This window comes from Euprymna scolopes, chromosome 33 (genome assembly GCF_053919585.1).
Source record: "Euprymna scolopes isolate OS-2025 chromosome 33, ASM5391958v1, whole genome shotgun sequence".
NCBI lineage: Eukaryota > Metazoa > Mollusca > Cephalopoda > Sepiida > Sepiolidae > Euprymna > Euprymna scolopes.
The window spans coordinates 76,676,847-76,692,387 of NC_136514.1; the positions used below are offsets into that span (position 1 = coordinate 76,676,847).

Consider the following 15,541-nt stretch of genomic DNA (forward strand, 5'->3'; position numbering starts at 1 on the left):
TGTCAGGATGGCCGAGCGGTCTACGGCGCCAGACTCAAGGGACTGTGATTCCTTAACTAGAACTATGAGTGTTCTGGTCCACGGATGTGGGCGTGGGTTCGAATCCCACTCCTGACAACATTTTTACAAATTTTGATATAATTTTATTTTTTGTTTAAATTTCTCACATCACCATGTTATCTATTTTTAAGACTGGAAAAAACATGTTCACATGTCAGGATGGCCGAGCGGTCTAAGGCGCCAGACTCAAGGGACTGTGATTCCTTACCTAGAACTATGAGTGTTCTGGTCCACGGATGTGGGCGTGGGTTCGAATCCCACTCCTGACAACATTTTTACAAATTTTGATATAATTTTATTTTTTGTTTAAATTTCTCACATCACCATGTTATCTAGTTTTAAGACTGGAGGAAACACGTTCACATGTCAGGATGGCCGAGCGGTCTAAGGCGCCAGACTCAAGGGACTGTGATTCCTAACCTAGAACTATGAGTGTTCTGGTCCACGGATGTGGGCGTGGGGTCGAATCCCACTCCTGACAACATTTTTACAAATTTTGATATAATTTTATTTTTTGTTTAAATTTCTCACATAACCATGTTGTCTATTTTTAAGACTGGAGAAAACACGTTCACATGTCAGGATGGCCGCGCGGTCTAAGGCGCCAGACTCAAGGGACTGTGATTCCTTACCTAGAACTATGAGTGTTCTGGTCCACGGATGTGGGCGTGGGTTCGAATCCCACTCCTGACAACATTTTTACAAATTTTGATATAATTTTATTTTTTGTTTAAATTTCTCACATCACCATGTTATCTATTTTTAAGACTGGGGGAAACACGGTCACAGGTCAGGATGGCCGGTCGGTCTAAGGCGCCAGACTCAAGGGACTGTGATTCCTTACCTAGAACTATAAGTGTTCTGGTCCACGGATGTGGGCGTGGGTTCGAATCCCACTCCTGACAACATTTTTACAAATTTTGATATAATTTTATTTTTTGTTAAAATTTCTCACATCACCATGTTATCTATTTTTAAGACTGGAAAAAACACGTTCACATGTCAGGATGGCCAAGCGGTCTAAGGCGCCAGACTCAAGGGACTGTGATTCCTTACCTAGAAGTATGAGTGTTCTGGTCCACGGATGTGGGCGTGGGTTCGAATCCCACTCCTGACAACATTTTTACAAATTTTGATATAATTTTATTTTTTGTTTAAATTTCTCACATCACCATGTTATCTAGTTTTAAGACTGGAGAAAACACGTTCACATTTCAGGATGGCCGAGCGGTCTAAGGCGCCAGACTCAAGGGACTGTGATTCCTTACCTAGAACTATGAGTGTTCTGGTCCACGGATGTGGGCGTGGGTTCGAATCCCACTCCTGACAACATTTTTACAAATTTTGATATAATTTTATTTTTTGTTTAAATTTCTCACATCACCATGTTATCTATTTTTAAGACTGGGGGAAACACGGTCACAGGTCAGGATGGCCGAGCGGTCTAAGGCGCCAGACTCAAAGGACTGTGATTCCTTACCTAGAACTATGAGTGTTCTGGTCCACGGATGTGGGCGTGGGTTCGAATCCCACTCCTGACAACATTTTTACAAATTTTGATATAATTTAAGATTTTGTTTAAATTTATCACATCACCATGTTATCTAGTTTTAAGACTGGAGAAAACACGTTCACATGTCAGGATGGCCGAGCGGTCTAAGGTTCCAGACTCAAGGGACTGTGATTTCTTACCTAGAACTATGAGTGTTCTGGTCCACGGATGTGGGCGTGGGTTCGAATCCCACTCCTGACAACATTTTTACAAATTTTGATATAATTTTATTTTTTGTTTAAATTTCTCACATCACCATGTTATCTATTTTTAAGACTAGGGGAAACACGGTCACAGGTCAGGATGGCCGAGCGGTCTAAGGCGCCAGACTCAAGGGACTGTGATTCCTTACCTAGAACTATGAGTGTTCTGGTCCACGGATGTGGGCGTGGGTTCGAATCCCACTCCTGACAACATTTTTACAAATTTTGATATAATTTTATTTTTTGTTTAAATTTCTCACATCACCATGTTATCTATTTTTAAGACTGGGGGAAACACGGTCACAGGTCAGGATGGCCGAGCGGTCTAAGGTTCCAGACTCAAGGGACTGTGATTTCTTACCTAGAACTATGAGTGTTCTGGTCCACGGATGTGGGCGTGGGTTCGAATCCCACTCCTGACAACATTTTTACAAATTTTGATATAATTTTATTTTTTGTTTAAATTTCTCACATCACCATGTTATCTAGTTTTAAGACTGGGGGAAACACGGTCACAGGTCAGGATGGCCGAGCGGTCTAAGGCGCCAGACTCAAGGGACTGTGATTCCTTACCTAAAACTATGAGTGTTCTGGTCCACGGATGTGGGCGTGGGTTCGAATCCCACTCCTGACAACATTTTTACAAATTTTGATATAATTTTATTTTTTGTTTAAATTTCTCACATCACCATGTTATCTAGTTTTTAGACTGGAGAAAACACGGTCACATGTCAGGATGGCCGAGCGGTCTAAGGCGCCAGACTCAAGGGACTGTGATTCCTTACCTAGAACTATGAGAGTTCTGGTCCACGGATGTGGGCGTGGGTTCGAATCCCACTCCCGACAACATTTTTACAAATTTTGATATAATTTTATTTTTTGTTTAAATTTCTCACATCACCATGTTATCTAGTTTTAAGACTGGGGGAAACACGGTCACAGGTCAGGATGGCCGAGCGGTCTAAGGCGCCAGACTCAAGGGACTGTGATTCCTTACCTAGAACTATGAGTGTTCTGGTCCACGGATGTGGGCGTGGGTTCGAATCCCACTCCTGACAACATTTTTACAAATTTTGATATAATTTTATTTTTTGTTTAAATTTCTCACATCACCATGTTATCTATTTTTAAGACTGGAAAAAACACGTTCACATGTCAGGATGGCCGAGCGGTCTAAGGCGCCAGACTCAAGGGACTGTGAGTCCTTACCTAGAACTATGAGTGTTCTGGTCAACGGATGTGGCCGTGGGTTCGAATCCCACTCCTGACAACATTTTTACAAATTTTGATATAATTTTATTTTTTGTTTAAATTTCTCACATCACCATGTTATCTATTTTTAAGACTGGAGAAAGCACGTTCACATGTCAGGATGGCCGAGCGGTCTAAGGCGCCAGACTCAAGGGACTGTGATTCCTTACCTAGAACTATGAGTGTTCTGGTCCACGGATGTGGGCGTGGGTTCGAATCCCACTCCTGACAACATTTTTACAAATTTTGATATAATTTTATTTTTTGTTTAAATTTCTCACATCACCATGTTATCTATTTTGAAGACTGGAAAAAACACGTTCACATGTCAGGATGGCCGAGTGGTCTAAGGCGCCAGACTCAAGGGACTGTGATTCCTTACCTAGAACTATGAGTGTTCTGGTCCACGGATGTGGGCGTGGGTTCGAATCCCACTCCTGACAACATTTTTACAAATTTTGATATAATTTTATTTTTTGTTCAAATTTCTCACATCAACATGTTATCTATTCTTAAGACTGGGGGAAACACGGTAACAGGTCAGGATGGCCGAGCGGTCTAAGGCGCCAGACTCAAAGGACTGTGATTCCTTACCTAGAACTATGAGTGTTCTGGTCCACGGATGTAGGCGTGGGTTCGAATCCCACTCCTGACAACATTTTTACAAATTTTGATATAATTTTATTTTTTGTTTAAATTTATCACATCACCATGTTATCTAGTTTTAAGACTGGAGAAAACACGTTCACATGTCAGGATGGCCGAGCGGTCTAAGGCGCCAGACTCAGGGGACTGTGATTCCTTACCTAGAACTATGAGTGTTCTGGTCCACGGATGTGGGCGTGGGTTCGAATCCCACTCCTGACAACATTTTTACAAATTTTGATATAATTTTATTTTTTGTTTAAATTTCTCACATCACCATGTTATCTATTCTTAAGACTGGGGGGAAACACGGTAACAGGTCAGGATGGCCGAGCGGTCTAAGGCGCCAGACTCAAAGGACTGTGATTCCTTACCTAGAACTATGAGAGTTCTGGTCCACGGATGTTGGCGTGGGTTCGAATCCCACTCCCGACAACATTTTTACAAATTTTGATATAATTTTATTTTTTGTTTAAATTTCTCACATCACCATGTTATCTAGTTTTAAGACTGGGGGAAACACGGTCACAGGTCAAGATGGCCGAGCGGTCTAAGGCGCCGGACTCAAGGGACTGTGATTCCTTACCTAGAACTATGAGTGTTCTGGTCCACGGATGTGGGCGTGGGTTCGAATCCCACTCCTGACAACATTTTTACAAATTTTGATATAATTTTATTTTTTGTTTAAATTTCTCACATCACCATGTTATCTATTTTTAAGACTGGAAAAAACACGTTCACATGTCAGGATGGCCGAGCGGTCTAAGGCGCCAGACTCAAGGGACTGTGATTCCTTACCTAGAACTATGAGTGTTCTGGTCCACGGATGTGGGCGTGGGATCGAATCCCACTCCCGACAACATTTTTACAAATTTTGATATAATTTTATTTTTTGTTTAAATTTCTCACATCACCATGTTATCTAGTTTTAAGACTGGGGGAAACACGGTCACAGGTCAGGATGGCCGAGCGGTCTAAGGCGCCAGACTCAAGGGACTGTGATTCCTTACCTAGAACTATGAGTGTTCTGGTCCACGGATGTGGGCGTGGGTTCGAATCCCACTCCTGACAACATTTTTACAAATTTTGATATAATTTTATTTTTTGTTTAAATTTCTCACATCACCATGTTATCTATTTTAAGACTGGAAAAAACACGTTCACATGTCAGGATGGCCGAGCGGTCTAAGGCGCCAGACTCAAGGGACTGTGAGTCCTTACCTAGAACTATGAGTGTTCTGGTCCACGGATGTGGGCGTGGGTTCGAATCCCACTCCTGACAACATTTTTACAAATTTTGATATAATTTTATTTTTTGTTTAAATTTCTCACATCACCATGTTATCTATTTTTAAGACTGGAGAAAGCACGTTCACATGTCAGGATGGCCGAGCGGTCTAAGGCGCCAGACTCAAGGGACTGTGATTCCTTACCTAGAACTATGAGTGTTCTGGTCCACGGGTGTGGGCGTGGGTTCGAATCCCACTCCTGACAACATTTTTACAAATTTTGATATAATTTTATTTTTTGTTTAAATTTCTCACATCACCATGTTATCTATTTTGAAGACTGGGAAAAACACGTTCACATGTCAGGATGGCCGAGTGGTCTAAGGCGCCAGACTCAAGGGACTGTGATTCCTTACCTAGAACTATGAGTGTTCTGGTCCACGGATGTGGGCGTGGGTTCGAATCCCACTCCTGACAACATTTTTACAAATTTTGATATAATTTTATTTTTTGTTTAAATTTCTCACATCACCATGTTATCTATTCTTAAGACTGGGGGAAACACGGTAACAGGTCAGGATGGCCGAGCGGTCTAAGGCGCCAGACTCAAAGGACTGTGATTCCTTACCTAGAACTATGAGTGTTCTGGTCCACGGATGTAGGCGTGGGTTCGAATCCCACTCCTGACAACATTTTTACAAATTTTGATATAATTTTATTTTTTGTTTAAATTTATCACATCACCATGTTATCTAGTTTTAAGACTGGAGAAAACACGTTCACATGTCAGGATGGCCGAGCGGTCTAAGGCGCCAGACTCAAGGGACTGTGATTCCTTACCTAGAACTATGAGTGTTCTGGTCCACGGATGTGGGCGTGGGTTCGAATCCCACTCCTGACAACATTTTTACAAATTTTGATATAATTTTATTTTTTGTTTAAATTTCTCACATCACCATGTTATCTATTCTTAAGACTGGGGGGAAACACGGTAACAGGTCAGGATGGCCGAGCGGTCTAAGGCGCCAGACTCAAAGGACTGTGATTCCTTACCTAGAACTATGAGAGTTCTGGTCCACGGATGTTGGCGTGGGTTCGAATCCCACTCCCGACAACATTTTTACAAATTTTGATATAATTTTATTTTTTGTTTAAATTTCTCACATAACCATGTTATCTAGTTTTAAGACTGGGGGAAACACGGTCACAGGTCAGGATGGCCGAGCGGTCTAAGGCGCCGGACTCAAGGGACTGTGATTCCTTACCTAGAACTATGAGTGTTCTGGTCCACGGATGTGGGCGTGGGTTCGAATCCCACTCCTGACAACATTTTTACAAATTTTGATATAATTTTATTTTTTGTTTAAATTTCTCACATCACCATGTTATCTATTTTTAAGACTGGAAAAAACACGTTCACATGTCAGGATGGCCGAGCGGTCTAAGGCGCCAGACTCAAGGGACTGTGATTCCTTACCTAGAACTATGAGTGTTCTGGTCCACGGATGTGGGCGTGGGTTCGAATCCCACTCCTGACAACATTTTTACAAATTTTGATATAATTTTATTTTTTGTTTAAATTTCTCACATCACCATGTTATCTATTTTTAAGACTGGAGAAAGCACGTTCACATGTCAGGATGGCCGAGCGGTCTAAGGCGCCAGACTCAAGGGACTGTGATTCCTTACCTAGAACTATGAGTGTTCTGGTCCACGGATGTGGGCGTGGGTTCGAATCCCACTCCTGACAACATTTTTACCAATTTTGATATAATTTTATTTTTTGTTTAAATTTCTCACATCACCATGTTATCTATTTTTAAGACTGGAAAAAACACGTTCACATGTCAGGATGGCCGAGTGGTCTAAGGCGCCAGACTCAAGGGACTGTGATTCCTTACCTAGAACTATGAGTGTTCTGGTCCACGGATGTGGGCGTGGGTTCGAATCCCACTCCTGACAACATTTTTACAAATTTTGATATAATTTTATTTTTTGTTTAAATTTCTCACATCACCATTTTATCTAGTTTCAAGACTGGAGAAAACACGTTCACATGTCAGGATGGCCGAGCGGTCTAAGGCGCCAGACTCAAGGGACTGTGATTCCTTACCTAGAACTATGAGAGTTCTGTTCCACGGATGTGGGCGTGGGTTCGAATCCCACTCCTGACAACATTTTTACAAATTTTGATATAATTTTATTTTTTGTTTAAATTTCTCACATCACCATGTTATCTATTTTTAAGACTGGGGGAAACACGGTCACAGGTCAGGATGGCCGAGCGGTCTAAGGCGCCAGACTGAAGGGACTGTGATTCCTTACCTAGAACTATGAGTGTTCTGGTCCACGGATGTGGGCGTGGGTTCGAATCCCACTCCTGAAAACATTTTTACAAATTTTGATATAATTTTATTTTTTGTTTAAATTTCTCACATCACCATGTTATCTAGTTTTAAGACTGGGGGAAACACGGTCGCAGGTCAGGATGGCCGAGCGGTCTAAGGCGCCAGACTCAAGGGACTGTGATTCCTTACCTAGAACTATGAGTGTTCTGGTCCACGGATGTGGGCGTGGGTTCGAATCCCACTCCTGACAATATTTTTACAAATTTTGATATAATTTTATTTTTTGTTAAAATTTCTCACATCACCATGTTATCTATTTTTAAGACTGGAAAAAACACGTTCACATGTCAGGATGGCCGAGCGGTCTAAGGCGCCAGACTCAAGGGACTGTGATTCCTTACCTAGAACTATGAGTGTTCTGGTCCACGGATGTGGGCGTGGGTTCGAATCCCACTCCTGACAACATTTTTACAAATTTTGATATAATTTTTTTTTTTGTTTAAATTTCTCACATCACCATGTTATCTATTTTTAAGACTGGAGAAAACACGTTCACATGTCAGGATGGCCGAGCGGTCTAAGGCGCCAGACTCAAGGGACTGTGATTCCTTACCTAGAACTATGAGTGTTCTGGTCCACGGATGTGGGCGTGGGTTCGAATCCCACTCCTGACAACATTTTTACAAATTTTGATATAATTTTATGTTTTGTTTAAATTTCTCACATCACCATGTTATCTATTTTTAAGAGTGGGGGAAACACGGTAACAGGTCAGGATGGCATAGCGGTCTAAGGGTCAAGACTCAAGGGACTGTGATTCCTTACCTAGAACTATGAGTGTTCTGGTCCACGGATGTAGGCGTGGGTTCGAATCCCACTCCTGACAACATTTTTACAAATTTTGATATAATTTTATTTTTTGTTTAAATTTCTCACATCACCATGTTATCTATTTTTAAGACTGGAAAAAACACGTTCACATGTCAGGATGACCGAGCGGTCTAAGGCGCCAGACTCAAGGGACTGTGATTCCTTACCTAGAACTATGAGTGTTCTGGTCCACGGATGTGGGCGTGGGTTCGAATCCCACTCCTGACAACATTTTTACAAATTTTGATATAATTTTATTTTTTGTTTAAATTTCTCACATCACCATGTTATCTAGTTTTAAGACTGGGGAAAACACGGTCACAGGTCAGGATGGCCGAGCGGTCTAAGGCGCCAGACTCAAGGGACTGTGATTCCTTACCTAGAACTATGAGTGTTCTGGTCCACGGATGTGGGCGTGGGTTCGAACCCCACTCCTGACAACATTTTGATATAATTTTATTTTTTGTTTAAATTTCTCACATCACCATGTTATCTAGTTTTAAGACTGGAGAAAACACGTTCACATGTCAGGATGGCCGAGCGGTCTAAGGAGCCAGACTCAAGGGACTGTGATTCCTTACCTAGAACTATGAGTGTTCTGGTCCACGGATGTGGGCGTGGGTTCGAATCCCACTCCTGACAACATTTTTACAAATTTTGATATAATCTTATTTTTTGTTTAAATTTCTCACATCACCATGTTATCTAGTTTTTAGAATGCGGGGAACACGGTCACAGGTCAGGATGGCCGAGCGGTCTAAGGCGCCAGACTCAAGGGACTGTGATTCCTTACCTAGAACTATGAGTGTTCTGGTCCACGGATGTGGGCGTGGGTTCGAATCCCACTCCTGACAACATTTTTACAAATTTTGATATAATTTTATTTTTTGTTTAAATTTCTCACATCACCATGTTATCTAGTTTTAAGACTGGAGAAAACACGTTCACATGTCAGGATGGCCGAGCGGTCTAAGGCGCCAGACTGAAGGGACTGTGATTCCTTACCTAGAACTATGAGTGTTCTGGTCCACGGATGTGGGCGTGGGTTCGAATCCCACTCCTGACAACATTTTTACAAATTTTGATATAATTTTATTTTTTGTTTAAATTTCCCACATCACCATGTTATCTATTTTTAAGACTGGGGGAAACACGGTCACAGGTCAGGATGGCCGAGCGGTCTAAGGCGCCGGACTCAAAGGACTGTGATTCCTTACCTAGAACTATGAGTGTTCTGGTCCACGGATGTGGGCGTGGGTTCGAATCCCACTCCTGACAACATTTTTACAAATTTTGATATAATTTTATTTTTTGTTTAAATTTCTTACATCACCATGTTATCTAGTTTAAAGACTGGAGAAAACACGTTCACATGTCAGGATGGCCGAGCGGTCTAATGCGCTAGACTCAAGGGACTGTGATTCCTTACCTAGAACTATGAGTGTTCTGGTCCACGGATGTGGGCGTGGGTTCGAATCCCACTCCTGACAACATTTTTACAAATTTTGATATAATTTTATTTTTTGTTTAAATTTCCCACATCACCATGTTATCTATTTTTAAGACTGGGGGAAACACGGTCACAGGTCAGGATGGCCGAGCGGTCTAAGGCGCCAGACTCAAAGGACTGTGATTCCTTACCTAGAACTATGAGTGTTCTGGTCCACGGATGTGGGCGTGGGTTCGAATCCCACTCCTGACAACATTTTTACAAATTTTGATATAATTTTATTTTTTGTTTAAATTTCTCACATCACCATGTTATCTAGTTTTAAGACTGGAGAAAACACGTTCACATGTCAGGATGGCCGAGCCGTCTAATGCGCTAGACTCAAGGGACTGTGATTCCTTACCTAGAACTATGAGTGTTCTGGTCCACGGATGTGGGCGTTGGTTCGAATCCCACTCCTGACAACATTTTTACAAATTTTGATATAATTTTATTTTTTGTTTAAATTTCTCACATCACCATGTTATCTAGTTTTAAGACTGGGGGAAACACGGTCACAGGTCAGGATGGCCGAGCGGTCTAAGGCGCCAGACTCAAGGGACTGTGATTCCTTACCTAGAACTATGAGTGTTCTGGTCCACGGATGTGGGCGTGGGTTCGAATCCCACTCCTGACAACATTTTGATATAATTTTATTTTTTGTTTAAATTTCTCACATCACCATGTTATCTAGTTTTTAGAATGCGGGGAACACGGTCACAGGTCAGGATGGCCGAGCGGTCTAAGGCGCCAGACTCAAGGGACTGTGATTCCTTACCTAGAACTATGAGTGTTCTGGTCCACGGATGTGGGCGTGGGTTCGAATCCCACTCCTGACAACATTTTTACAAATTTTGATATAATCTTATTTTTTGTTTAAATTTCTCACATCACCATGTTATCTAGTTTTAAGACTGGAGAAAACACGTTCACATGTCAGGATGGCCGAGCGGTCTAAGGCGCCAGACTCAAGGGACTGTGATTCCTTACCTAGAACTATGAGTGTTCTGGTCCACGGATGTGGGCGTGGGTTCGAATCCCACTCCTGACAACATTTTTACAAATTTTGATATAATTTTTTTTTTTTTTTAAATTTCCCACATCACCATGTTATCTATTTTTAAGACTGGGGGAAACACGGTCACAGGTCAGGATGGCCGAGGTGTCTAATGCGCTAGACTCAAGGGACTGTGATTCTTTACCTAGAACTATGAGTGTTCTGGTCCACGGATGTGGGCGTGGGTTCGAATCCCACTCCTGACAACATTTTTACAAATTTTGATATAATTTTATTTTTTGTTTAAATTTCTCACATCACCATGTTATCTATTTTTAAGACTGGAAAAAACACGTTCACATGTCAGGATGGCCGAGCGGTCTAAGGCGCCAGACTCAAGGGACTGTGATTCCTTACCTAGAACTATGAGTGTTCTGGTCCACGGATGTGGGCGTGGGGTCGAATCCCACTCCTGACAACATTTTTACAAATTTTGATATAATTTTATTTTTTGTTTAAATTTCTCACATCACCATGTTATCTATTTTTAAGACTGGAGAAAGCACGTTCACATGTCAGGATGGCCGAGCGGTCTAAGGCGCCAGACTCAAGGGACTGTGATTCCTTACCTAGAACTATGAGTGTTCTGGTCCACGGATGTGGGCGTGGGTTCGAATCCCACTCCTGACAACATTTTTACAAATTTTGATATAATTTTATTTTTTGTTTAAATTTCTCACATCACCATGTTATCTATTTTTAAGACTGGAAAAAACACGTTCACATGTCAGGATGGCCGAGTGGTCTAAGGCGCCAGACTCAAGGGACTGTGATTCCTTACCTAGAACTATGAGTGTTCTGGTCCACGGATGTGGGCGTGGGTTCGAATCCCACTCCTGACAACATTTTTACAAATTTTGATATAATTTTATTTTTTGTTTAAATTTCTCACATCACCATGTTATCTATTTTTAAGACTGGAAAAAACACGTTCACATGTCAGGATGGCCGAGCGGTCTAAGGCGCCAGACTCAAGGGACTGTGATTCCTTACCTAGAACTATGAGTGTTCTGGTCCACGGATGTGGGCGTGGGGTCGAATCCCACTCCTGACAACATTTTTACAAATTTTGATATAATTTTATTTTTTGTTTAAATTTCTCACATCACCATGTTATCTATTTTTTAGACTGGGGGAAACACGGTAACAGGTCATCATGGCCGAGCGGTCTAAGGCGCCAGACTCAAGGGACTGTGATTCCTTACCTAGAACTATGCGTGTTCTGGTCCACGGATGTGGGCGTGGGTTCGAATCCCACTCCTGACAACATTTTTACAAATTTTGATATAATTTTATTTTTAGTTTAAATTTCTCACATCACCATGATATCTAGTTTTAAGACTGGAAAAAACACGTTCACATGTCAGGATGGCCGAGCGGTCTAAGGCGCCAGACTCAAGGGACTGTGATTCCTTACCTAGAACTATGAGTGTTCTGGTCCACGGATGTGGGCGTGGGTTCGAATCCCATTCCTGACAACATTATTACAAATTTTGATATAATTTTATTTTTTGTTTAAATTTCTCACATCACCATGTTATCTATTTTTAAGACTGGGGGAAACACGGTCACAGGTCAGGATGGCCGAGCGGTCTAAGGCGCCAGACTTAAGGGACTGTGATTCCTTACCTAGAACAATGAGTGTTTTTGTCCACGGATGTGGGCGTGGGTTCGAATCCCACTCCTGACAACATTTTTACAAATTTTGATATAATTTTATTTTTTGTTTAAATTTCTCACATCACCATGTTATCTAGTTTTAAGACTGGGGGAAACATGGTCACAGGTCAGGATGGCCGAGCGGTCTAAGGCGCCAGACTCAAGGGACTGTGATTCCTTACCTAGAACTATGAGTGTTCTGGTCCACGGATGTGGGCGTGGGTTCGAATCCCACTCCTGACAATATTTTTACAAATTTTGATATAATTTTATTTTTTGTTAAAATTTCTCACATCACCATGTTATCTATTTTTAAGACTGGAAAAAACACGTTCACATGTCAGGATGGCCGAGCGGTCTAAGGCGCCAGACTCAAGGGACTGTGATTCCTTACCTAGAACTATGAGTGTTCTGGTCCACGGATGTGGGCGTGGGTTCGAATCCCACTCCTGACAACATTTTTACAAATTTTGATATAATTTTATTTTTTGTTTAAATTTCTCACATCACCATGTTATCTATTTTTAAGACTGGAGAAAACACGTTCACATGTCAGGATGGCCGGGCGGTCTAAGGCGCCAGACTCAAGGGACTGTGATTCCTTACCTAGAACTATGAGTGTTCTGGTCCACGGATGTGGGCGTGGGTTCGAATCCCACTCCTGACAACATTTTTACAAATTTTGATATAATTTTATGTTTTGTTTAAATTTCTCACATCACCATGTTATCTATTTTTAAGAGTGGGGGAAACACGGTAACAGGTCAGGATGGCATAGCGGTCTAGGGCGCAAGACTCAAGGGACTGTGATTCCTTACCTAGAACTATGAGTGTTCTGGTCCACGGATGTGGGCGTGGGTTCGAATCCCACTCCTGACAACATTTTTACAAATTTTGATATAATTTTATTTTTTGTTTAAATTTCTCACATCACCATGTTATCTATTTTTAAGACTGGAGACAACACGTTCACATGTCAGGATGGCCGGGCGGTCTAAGGCGCCAGACTCAAGGGACTGTTATTCCTTACCTAGAACTATGAGTGTTCTGGTCCACGGATGTGGGCGTGGGTTCGAATCCCACTCCTGACAACATTTTTACAAATTTTGATATAATTTTATTTTTTGTTTAAATTTCTCACATCACCATGTTATCTATTTTTAAGAGTGGGGGAAACACGGTAACAGGTCAGGATGGCATAGCGGTCTAAGGCGCCAGACTCAAGGGACTGTGATTCCTTACCTAGAACTATGAGTGTTCTGGTCCACAGATGTGGGCGTGGGTTCGAATCCCACTCCTGACAACATTTTTACAAATTTTGATACAATTTTATTTTTTGTTTAAATTTCTCACATCACCATGTTATCTATTTTTAAGACTGGAAAAAACACGTTCACATGTCAGGATGGCCGAGCGGTCTAAGGCGCCAGACTCAAGGGACTGTGATTCCTTACCTTGAACTATGAGTGTTCTGGTCCACGGATGTGGGCGTGGGTTCGAATCCCACTCCTGACAACATTTTGATATAATTTTATTTTTTGTTTCAATTTCTCACATCACCATGTTATCTAGTTTATAGAATGGAGAAAACACGTTCACATGTCAGGATGGCCGAGCGGTCTAAGGCGCCAGACTCAAGGGACTGTGATTCCTTACCTAGAACTATGAGTGTTCTGGTCCACGGATGTGGGCGTGGGTTCGAATCCCACTCCTGACAACATTTTTACAAATTTTGATATAATTTTATTTTTTGTTTAAATTTCCCACATCACCATGTTATCTATTTTTAAGACTGGGGGAAACACGGATACAGGTCAGGATGGCCGAGCGGTCTAAGGCGCCAGACTCAAGGGACTGTGATTCCTTACCTAGAACTATGCGTGTTCTGGTCCACGGATGTGGGCGTGGGTTCGAATCCCACTCCTGACAACAATTTTACAAATTTTGATATAATTTTATTTTTTGTTTAAATTTCTCACATCACCATGTTATCTAGTTTTAAGACTGGAAAAAACACGTTCACATGTCAGGATGGCCGAGCGGTCTAAGGCGCCAGACTCAAGGGACTGTGATTCCTTACCTAGAACTATGAGTGTTCTGGTCCACGGATGTGGGCGTGGGTTCGAATCCCACTCCTGACAACATTTTTACAAATTTTGATATAATTTTATTTTTTGTTAAAATTTCTCACATCACCATGTTATCTATTTTTAAGACTGGAAAAAACACGTTCACATGTCAGGATGGCCGAGCGGTCTAAGGCGCCAGACTCAAGGGACTGTGATTCCTTACCTAGAACTATGAGTGTTCTGGTCCACGGATGTGGGCGTGGGTTCGAATCCCACTCCTGACAACATTTTTACAAATTTTGATATCATTTTATTTTTTGTTTAAATTTCTCACATCACCATGTTATCTATTGTTAAGACTGGAGAAAACACGTTCACATGTCAGGATGGCCGGGCGGTCTAAGGCGCCAGACTCAAGGGACTGTTATTCCTTACCTAGAACTATGAGTGTTCTGGTCCACGGATGTGGGCGTGGGTTCGAATCCCACTCCTGACAACATTTTTACAAATTTTGATATAATTTTATGTTTTGTTTAAATTTCTCACATCACCATGTTATCTATTTTTAAGAGTGGGGGAAACACGGTAACAGGTCAGGATGGCATAGCGGTCTAAGGCGCAAGACTCAAGGGACTGTGATTCCTTACCTAGAACTATGAGTGTTCTGGTCCACGGATGTGGGCGTGGGTTCGAATCCCACTCCTGACAACATTTTTACAAATTTTGATATAATTTTATTTTTTGTTTAAATTTCTCACATCACCATGTTATCTATTTTTAAGACTGGAGAAAACACGTTCACATGTCAGGATGGCCGGGCGGTCTAAGGCGCCAGACTCAAGGGACTGTGATTCCTTACCTAGAACTATGAGTGTTCTGGTCCACGGATGTGGGCGTGGGTTCGAATCCCACTCCTGACAACATTTTTACAAATTTTGATATAATTTTATGTTTTGTTTAAATTTCTCACATCACCATGTTATCTATTTTTAAGAGTGGGGGAAACACGGTAACAGGTCAGGATGGCATAGCGGTCTAGGGCGCAAGACTCAAGGGACTGTGATTCCTTACCTAGAACTATGAGTGTTCTGGTCCACGGATGTGGGCGT

General features: G+C 41.8%; 66 non-coding genes across 66 annotated transcripts; all 66 read left to right on the forward strand.

Annotated features, from left to right (window-relative positions):
- The first annotated feature begins 1 nt into the window (after nt 1).
- Nucleotides 2-117, forward strand: Trnal-caa (transfer RNA leucine (anticodon CAA)). The gene is made up of 2 exons: nt 2-39; nt 72-117. It is a non-coding gene; the product is annotated as a tRNA-Leu (tRNA).
- Nucleotides 118-213: 96 nt separating this feature from the next.
- On the forward strand, nt 214-329 carry Trnal-caa (transfer RNA leucine (anticodon CAA)). Its single transcript has 2 exons — nt 214-251; nt 284-329. It is a non-coding gene; the product is annotated as a tRNA-Leu (tRNA).
- Nucleotides 330-425: 96 nt separating this feature from the next.
- Trnal-caa (transfer RNA leucine (anticodon CAA)) lies at nt 426-541 on the forward strand. Its single transcript has 2 exons — nt 426-463; nt 496-541. It is a non-coding gene; the product is annotated as a tRNA-Leu (tRNA).
- Nucleotides 542-637: 96 nt separating this feature from the next.
- Nucleotides 638-753, forward strand: Trnal-caa (transfer RNA leucine (anticodon CAA)). The gene is made up of 2 exons: nt 638-675; nt 708-753. It is a non-coding gene; the product is annotated as a tRNA-Leu (tRNA).
- A 308-nt stretch (nt 754-1,061) lies between these two features.
- On the forward strand, nt 1,062-1,177 carry Trnal-caa (transfer RNA leucine (anticodon CAA)). Its single transcript has 2 exons — nt 1,062-1,099; nt 1,132-1,177. It is a non-coding gene; the product is annotated as a tRNA-Leu (tRNA).
- A 96-nt stretch (nt 1,178-1,273) lies between these two features.
- Nucleotides 1,274-1,389, forward strand: Trnal-caa (transfer RNA leucine (anticodon CAA)). Its single transcript has 2 exons — nt 1,274-1,311; nt 1,344-1,389. It is a non-coding gene; the product is annotated as a tRNA-Leu (tRNA).
- A 96-nt stretch (nt 1,390-1,485) lies between these two features.
- Nucleotides 1,486-1,601, forward strand: Trnal-caa (transfer RNA leucine (anticodon CAA)). Its single transcript has 2 exons — nt 1,486-1,523; nt 1,556-1,601. It is a non-coding gene; the product is annotated as a tRNA-Leu (tRNA).
- Nucleotides 1,602-1,697: 96 nt separating this feature from the next.
- On the forward strand, nt 1,698-1,813 carry Trnal-caa (transfer RNA leucine (anticodon CAA)). Its single transcript has 2 exons — nt 1,698-1,735; nt 1,768-1,813. It is a non-coding gene; the product is annotated as a tRNA-Leu (tRNA).
- Nucleotides 1,814-1,909: 96 nt separating this feature from the next.
- Trnal-caa (transfer RNA leucine (anticodon CAA)) lies at nt 1,910-2,025 on the forward strand. The gene is made up of 2 exons: nt 1,910-1,947; nt 1,980-2,025. It is a non-coding gene; the product is annotated as a tRNA-Leu (tRNA).
- Nucleotides 2,026-2,121: 96 nt separating this feature from the next.
- Trnal-caa (transfer RNA leucine (anticodon CAA)) lies at nt 2,122-2,237 on the forward strand. The gene is made up of 2 exons: nt 2,122-2,159; nt 2,192-2,237. It is a non-coding gene; the product is annotated as a tRNA-Leu (tRNA).
- Nucleotides 2,238-2,333: 96 nt separating this feature from the next.
- Nucleotides 2,334-2,449, forward strand: Trnal-caa (transfer RNA leucine (anticodon CAA)). The gene is made up of 2 exons: nt 2,334-2,371; nt 2,404-2,449. It is a non-coding gene; the product is annotated as a tRNA-Leu (tRNA).
- A 96-nt stretch (nt 2,450-2,545) lies between these two features.
- Trnal-caa (transfer RNA leucine (anticodon CAA)) lies at nt 2,546-2,661 on the forward strand. The gene is made up of 2 exons: nt 2,546-2,583; nt 2,616-2,661. It is a non-coding gene; the product is annotated as a tRNA-Leu (tRNA).
- A 96-nt stretch (nt 2,662-2,757) lies between these two features.
- Trnal-caa (transfer RNA leucine (anticodon CAA)) lies at nt 2,758-2,873 on the forward strand. Its single transcript has 2 exons — nt 2,758-2,795; nt 2,828-2,873. It is a non-coding gene; the product is annotated as a tRNA-Leu (tRNA).
- Nucleotides 2,874-2,969: 96 nt separating this feature from the next.
- On the forward strand, nt 2,970-3,085 carry Trnal-caa (transfer RNA leucine (anticodon CAA)). Its single transcript has 2 exons — nt 2,970-3,007; nt 3,040-3,085. It is a non-coding gene; the product is annotated as a tRNA-Leu (tRNA).
- Nucleotides 3,086-3,181: 96 nt separating this feature from the next.
- Trnal-caa (transfer RNA leucine (anticodon CAA)) lies at nt 3,182-3,297 on the forward strand. The gene is made up of 2 exons: nt 3,182-3,219; nt 3,252-3,297. It is a non-coding gene; the product is annotated as a tRNA-Leu (tRNA).
- A 96-nt stretch (nt 3,298-3,393) lies between these two features.
- Nucleotides 3,394-3,509, forward strand: Trnal-caa (transfer RNA leucine (anticodon CAA)). The gene is made up of 2 exons: nt 3,394-3,431; nt 3,464-3,509. It is a non-coding gene; the product is annotated as a tRNA-Leu (tRNA).
- A 96-nt stretch (nt 3,510-3,605) lies between these two features.
- Trnal-caa (transfer RNA leucine (anticodon CAA)) lies at nt 3,606-3,721 on the forward strand. The gene is made up of 2 exons: nt 3,606-3,643; nt 3,676-3,721. It is a non-coding gene; the product is annotated as a tRNA-Leu (tRNA).
- A 96-nt stretch (nt 3,722-3,817) lies between these two features.
- Trnal-cag (transfer RNA leucine (anticodon CAG)) lies at nt 3,818-3,933 on the forward strand. The gene is made up of 2 exons: nt 3,818-3,855; nt 3,888-3,933. It is a non-coding gene; the product is annotated as a tRNA-Leu (tRNA).
- A 97-nt stretch (nt 3,934-4,030) lies between these two features.
- Nucleotides 4,031-4,146, forward strand: Trnal-caa (transfer RNA leucine (anticodon CAA)). Its single transcript has 2 exons — nt 4,031-4,068; nt 4,101-4,146. It is a non-coding gene; the product is annotated as a tRNA-Leu (tRNA).
- A 96-nt stretch (nt 4,147-4,242) lies between these two features.
- On the forward strand, nt 4,243-4,358 carry Trnal-caa (transfer RNA leucine (anticodon CAA)). Its single transcript has 2 exons — nt 4,243-4,280; nt 4,313-4,358. It is a non-coding gene; the product is annotated as a tRNA-Leu (tRNA).
- A 96-nt stretch (nt 4,359-4,454) lies between these two features.
- On the forward strand, nt 4,455-4,570 carry Trnal-caa (transfer RNA leucine (anticodon CAA)). Its single transcript has 2 exons — nt 4,455-4,492; nt 4,525-4,570. It is a non-coding gene; the product is annotated as a tRNA-Leu (tRNA).
- Nucleotides 4,571-4,666: 96 nt separating this feature from the next.
- Trnal-caa (transfer RNA leucine (anticodon CAA)) lies at nt 4,667-4,782 on the forward strand. The gene is made up of 2 exons: nt 4,667-4,704; nt 4,737-4,782. It is a non-coding gene; the product is annotated as a tRNA-Leu (tRNA).
- A 95-nt stretch (nt 4,783-4,877) lies between these two features.
- On the forward strand, nt 4,878-4,993 carry Trnal-caa (transfer RNA leucine (anticodon CAA)). The gene is made up of 2 exons: nt 4,878-4,915; nt 4,948-4,993. It is a non-coding gene; the product is annotated as a tRNA-Leu (tRNA).
- A 96-nt stretch (nt 4,994-5,089) lies between these two features.
- On the forward strand, nt 5,090-5,205 carry Trnal-caa (transfer RNA leucine (anticodon CAA)). The gene is made up of 2 exons: nt 5,090-5,127; nt 5,160-5,205. It is a non-coding gene; the product is annotated as a tRNA-Leu (tRNA).
- A 96-nt stretch (nt 5,206-5,301) lies between these two features.
- On the forward strand, nt 5,302-5,417 carry Trnal-caa (transfer RNA leucine (anticodon CAA)). Its single transcript has 2 exons — nt 5,302-5,339; nt 5,372-5,417. It is a non-coding gene; the product is annotated as a tRNA-Leu (tRNA).
- Nucleotides 5,418-5,513: 96 nt separating this feature from the next.
- Nucleotides 5,514-5,629, forward strand: Trnal-caa (transfer RNA leucine (anticodon CAA)). The gene is made up of 2 exons: nt 5,514-5,551; nt 5,584-5,629. It is a non-coding gene; the product is annotated as a tRNA-Leu (tRNA).
- A 96-nt stretch (nt 5,630-5,725) lies between these two features.
- Nucleotides 5,726-5,841, forward strand: Trnal-caa (transfer RNA leucine (anticodon CAA)). The gene is made up of 2 exons: nt 5,726-5,763; nt 5,796-5,841. It is a non-coding gene; the product is annotated as a tRNA-Leu (tRNA).
- Nucleotides 5,842-5,938: 97 nt separating this feature from the next.
- On the forward strand, nt 5,939-6,054 carry Trnal-caa (transfer RNA leucine (anticodon CAA)). The gene is made up of 2 exons: nt 5,939-5,976; nt 6,009-6,054. It is a non-coding gene; the product is annotated as a tRNA-Leu (tRNA).
- Nucleotides 6,055-6,150: 96 nt separating this feature from the next.
- Trnal-caa (transfer RNA leucine (anticodon CAA)) lies at nt 6,151-6,266 on the forward strand. Its single transcript has 2 exons — nt 6,151-6,188; nt 6,221-6,266. It is a non-coding gene; the product is annotated as a tRNA-Leu (tRNA).
- A 96-nt stretch (nt 6,267-6,362) lies between these two features.
- Nucleotides 6,363-6,478, forward strand: Trnal-caa (transfer RNA leucine (anticodon CAA)). Its single transcript has 2 exons — nt 6,363-6,400; nt 6,433-6,478. It is a non-coding gene; the product is annotated as a tRNA-Leu (tRNA).
- A 96-nt stretch (nt 6,479-6,574) lies between these two features.
- On the forward strand, nt 6,575-6,690 carry Trnal-caa (transfer RNA leucine (anticodon CAA)). Its single transcript has 2 exons — nt 6,575-6,612; nt 6,645-6,690. It is a non-coding gene; the product is annotated as a tRNA-Leu (tRNA).
- A 96-nt stretch (nt 6,691-6,786) lies between these two features.
- On the forward strand, nt 6,787-6,902 carry Trnal-caa (transfer RNA leucine (anticodon CAA)). Its single transcript has 2 exons — nt 6,787-6,824; nt 6,857-6,902. It is a non-coding gene; the product is annotated as a tRNA-Leu (tRNA).
- Nucleotides 6,903-6,998: 96 nt separating this feature from the next.
- Trnal-caa (transfer RNA leucine (anticodon CAA)) lies at nt 6,999-7,114 on the forward strand. The gene is made up of 2 exons: nt 6,999-7,036; nt 7,069-7,114. It is a non-coding gene; the product is annotated as a tRNA-Leu (tRNA).
- A 96-nt stretch (nt 7,115-7,210) lies between these two features.
- Trnaf-gaa (transfer RNA phenylalanine (anticodon GAA)) lies at nt 7,211-7,329 on the forward strand. The gene is made up of 2 exons: nt 7,211-7,248; nt 7,281-7,329. It is a non-coding gene; the product is annotated as a tRNA-Phe (tRNA).
- A 93-nt stretch (nt 7,330-7,422) lies between these two features.
- On the forward strand, nt 7,423-7,538 carry Trnal-caa (transfer RNA leucine (anticodon CAA)). Its single transcript has 2 exons — nt 7,423-7,460; nt 7,493-7,538. It is a non-coding gene; the product is annotated as a tRNA-Leu (tRNA).
- A 96-nt stretch (nt 7,539-7,634) lies between these two features.
- Trnal-caa (transfer RNA leucine (anticodon CAA)) lies at nt 7,635-7,750 on the forward strand. The gene is made up of 2 exons: nt 7,635-7,672; nt 7,705-7,750. It is a non-coding gene; the product is annotated as a tRNA-Leu (tRNA).
- Nucleotides 7,751-7,846: 96 nt separating this feature from the next.
- Trnal-caa (transfer RNA leucine (anticodon CAA)) lies at nt 7,847-7,962 on the forward strand. Its single transcript has 2 exons — nt 7,847-7,884; nt 7,917-7,962. It is a non-coding gene; the product is annotated as a tRNA-Leu (tRNA).
- A 308-nt stretch (nt 7,963-8,270) lies between these two features.
- Nucleotides 8,271-8,386, forward strand: Trnal-caa (transfer RNA leucine (anticodon CAA)). Its single transcript has 2 exons — nt 8,271-8,308; nt 8,341-8,386. It is a non-coding gene; the product is annotated as a tRNA-Leu (tRNA).
- A 96-nt stretch (nt 8,387-8,482) lies between these two features.
- Trnal-caa (transfer RNA leucine (anticodon CAA)) lies at nt 8,483-8,598 on the forward strand. The gene is made up of 2 exons: nt 8,483-8,520; nt 8,553-8,598. It is a non-coding gene; the product is annotated as a tRNA-Leu (tRNA).
- An 86-nt stretch (nt 8,599-8,684) lies between these two features.
- Trnal-caa (transfer RNA leucine (anticodon CAA)) lies at nt 8,685-8,800 on the forward strand. Its single transcript has 2 exons — nt 8,685-8,722; nt 8,755-8,800. It is a non-coding gene; the product is annotated as a tRNA-Leu (tRNA).
- Nucleotides 8,801-8,896: 96 nt separating this feature from the next.
- On the forward strand, nt 8,897-9,012 carry Trnal-caa (transfer RNA leucine (anticodon CAA)). Its single transcript has 2 exons — nt 8,897-8,934; nt 8,967-9,012. It is a non-coding gene; the product is annotated as a tRNA-Leu (tRNA).
- Nucleotides 9,013-9,108: 96 nt separating this feature from the next.
- Trnaf-gaa (transfer RNA phenylalanine (anticodon GAA)) lies at nt 9,109-9,224 on the forward strand. Its single transcript has 2 exons — nt 9,109-9,146; nt 9,179-9,224. It is a non-coding gene; the product is annotated as a tRNA-Phe (tRNA).
- A 96-nt stretch (nt 9,225-9,320) lies between these two features.
- Nucleotides 9,321-9,436, forward strand: Trnal-caa (transfer RNA leucine (anticodon CAA)). The gene is made up of 2 exons: nt 9,321-9,358; nt 9,391-9,436. It is a non-coding gene; the product is annotated as a tRNA-Leu (tRNA).
- A 96-nt stretch (nt 9,437-9,532) lies between these two features.
- Nucleotides 9,533-9,648, forward strand: Trnal-caa (transfer RNA leucine (anticodon CAA)). The gene is made up of 2 exons: nt 9,533-9,570; nt 9,603-9,648. It is a non-coding gene; the product is annotated as a tRNA-Leu (tRNA).
- Nucleotides 9,649-9,744: 96 nt separating this feature from the next.
- Nucleotides 9,745-9,860, forward strand: Trnal-caa (transfer RNA leucine (anticodon CAA)). Its single transcript has 2 exons — nt 9,745-9,782; nt 9,815-9,860. It is a non-coding gene; the product is annotated as a tRNA-Leu (tRNA).
- A 308-nt stretch (nt 9,861-10,168) lies between these two features.
- Nucleotides 10,169-10,284, forward strand: Trnal-caa (transfer RNA leucine (anticodon CAA)). Its single transcript has 2 exons — nt 10,169-10,206; nt 10,239-10,284. It is a non-coding gene; the product is annotated as a tRNA-Leu (tRNA).
- Nucleotides 10,285-10,370: 86 nt separating this feature from the next.
- Trnal-caa (transfer RNA leucine (anticodon CAA)) lies at nt 10,371-10,486 on the forward strand. The gene is made up of 2 exons: nt 10,371-10,408; nt 10,441-10,486. It is a non-coding gene; the product is annotated as a tRNA-Leu (tRNA).
- Nucleotides 10,487-10,582: 96 nt separating this feature from the next.
- Trnal-caa (transfer RNA leucine (anticodon CAA)) lies at nt 10,583-10,698 on the forward strand. Its single transcript has 2 exons — nt 10,583-10,620; nt 10,653-10,698. It is a non-coding gene; the product is annotated as a tRNA-Leu (tRNA).
- A 308-nt stretch (nt 10,699-11,006) lies between these two features.
- On the forward strand, nt 11,007-11,122 carry Trnal-caa (transfer RNA leucine (anticodon CAA)). The gene is made up of 2 exons: nt 11,007-11,044; nt 11,077-11,122. It is a non-coding gene; the product is annotated as a tRNA-Leu (tRNA).
- Nucleotides 11,123-11,218: 96 nt separating this feature from the next.
- On the forward strand, nt 11,219-11,334 carry Trnal-caa (transfer RNA leucine (anticodon CAA)). The gene is made up of 2 exons: nt 11,219-11,256; nt 11,289-11,334. It is a non-coding gene; the product is annotated as a tRNA-Leu (tRNA).
- Nucleotides 11,335-11,430: 96 nt separating this feature from the next.
- Trnal-caa (transfer RNA leucine (anticodon CAA)) lies at nt 11,431-11,546 on the forward strand. Its single transcript has 2 exons — nt 11,431-11,468; nt 11,501-11,546. It is a non-coding gene; the product is annotated as a tRNA-Leu (tRNA).
- A 96-nt stretch (nt 11,547-11,642) lies between these two features.
- Trnal-caa (transfer RNA leucine (anticodon CAA)) lies at nt 11,643-11,758 on the forward strand. The gene is made up of 2 exons: nt 11,643-11,680; nt 11,713-11,758. It is a non-coding gene; the product is annotated as a tRNA-Leu (tRNA).
- A 308-nt stretch (nt 11,759-12,066) lies between these two features.
- On the forward strand, nt 12,067-12,182 carry Trnal-caa (transfer RNA leucine (anticodon CAA)). The gene is made up of 2 exons: nt 12,067-12,104; nt 12,137-12,182. It is a non-coding gene; the product is annotated as a tRNA-Leu (tRNA).
- Nucleotides 12,183-12,278: 96 nt separating this feature from the next.
- Trnal-uaa (transfer RNA leucine (anticodon UAA)) lies at nt 12,279-12,394 on the forward strand. Its single transcript has 2 exons — nt 12,279-12,316; nt 12,349-12,394. It is a non-coding gene; the product is annotated as a tRNA-Leu (tRNA).
- A 96-nt stretch (nt 12,395-12,490) lies between these two features.
- On the forward strand, nt 12,491-12,606 carry Trnal-caa (transfer RNA leucine (anticodon CAA)). The gene is made up of 2 exons: nt 12,491-12,528; nt 12,561-12,606. It is a non-coding gene; the product is annotated as a tRNA-Leu (tRNA).
- Nucleotides 12,607-12,702: 96 nt separating this feature from the next.
- Nucleotides 12,703-12,818, forward strand: Trnal-caa (transfer RNA leucine (anticodon CAA)). Its single transcript has 2 exons — nt 12,703-12,740; nt 12,773-12,818. It is a non-coding gene; the product is annotated as a tRNA-Leu (tRNA).
- Nucleotides 12,819-12,914: 96 nt separating this feature from the next.
- Trnal-caa (transfer RNA leucine (anticodon CAA)) lies at nt 12,915-13,030 on the forward strand. The gene is made up of 2 exons: nt 12,915-12,952; nt 12,985-13,030. It is a non-coding gene; the product is annotated as a tRNA-Leu (tRNA).
- Nucleotides 13,031-13,338: 308 nt separating this feature from the next.
- Trnal-caa (transfer RNA leucine (anticodon CAA)) lies at nt 13,339-13,454 on the forward strand. Its single transcript has 2 exons — nt 13,339-13,376; nt 13,409-13,454. It is a non-coding gene; the product is annotated as a tRNA-Leu (tRNA).
- Nucleotides 13,455-13,550: 96 nt separating this feature from the next.
- Nucleotides 13,551-13,666, forward strand: Trnal-caa (transfer RNA leucine (anticodon CAA)). Its single transcript has 2 exons — nt 13,551-13,588; nt 13,621-13,666. It is a non-coding gene; the product is annotated as a tRNA-Leu (tRNA).
- A 96-nt stretch (nt 13,667-13,762) lies between these two features.
- Trnal-caa (transfer RNA leucine (anticodon CAA)) lies at nt 13,763-13,878 on the forward strand. Its single transcript has 2 exons — nt 13,763-13,800; nt 13,833-13,878. It is a non-coding gene; the product is annotated as a tRNA-Leu (tRNA).
- Nucleotides 13,879-13,964: 86 nt separating this feature from the next.
- Trnal-caa (transfer RNA leucine (anticodon CAA)) lies at nt 13,965-14,080 on the forward strand. The gene is made up of 2 exons: nt 13,965-14,002; nt 14,035-14,080. It is a non-coding gene; the product is annotated as a tRNA-Leu (tRNA).
- A 96-nt stretch (nt 14,081-14,176) lies between these two features.
- Nucleotides 14,177-14,292, forward strand: Trnal-caa (transfer RNA leucine (anticodon CAA)). The gene is made up of 2 exons: nt 14,177-14,214; nt 14,247-14,292. It is a non-coding gene; the product is annotated as a tRNA-Leu (tRNA).
- Nucleotides 14,293-14,388: 96 nt separating this feature from the next.
- Trnal-caa (transfer RNA leucine (anticodon CAA)) lies at nt 14,389-14,504 on the forward strand. Its single transcript has 2 exons — nt 14,389-14,426; nt 14,459-14,504. It is a non-coding gene; the product is annotated as a tRNA-Leu (tRNA).
- A 96-nt stretch (nt 14,505-14,600) lies between these two features.
- Trnal-caa (transfer RNA leucine (anticodon CAA)) lies at nt 14,601-14,716 on the forward strand. The gene is made up of 2 exons: nt 14,601-14,638; nt 14,671-14,716. It is a non-coding gene; the product is annotated as a tRNA-Leu (tRNA).
- Nucleotides 14,717-14,812: 96 nt separating this feature from the next.
- Nucleotides 14,813-14,928, forward strand: Trnal-caa (transfer RNA leucine (anticodon CAA)). The gene is made up of 2 exons: nt 14,813-14,850; nt 14,883-14,928. It is a non-coding gene; the product is annotated as a tRNA-Leu (tRNA).
- Nucleotides 14,929-15,236: 308 nt separating this feature from the next.
- On the forward strand, nt 15,237-15,352 carry Trnal-caa (transfer RNA leucine (anticodon CAA)). Its single transcript has 2 exons — nt 15,237-15,274; nt 15,307-15,352. It is a non-coding gene; the product is annotated as a tRNA-Leu (tRNA).
- The last annotated feature ends 189 nt before the right edge of the window (nt 15,353-15,541 follow it).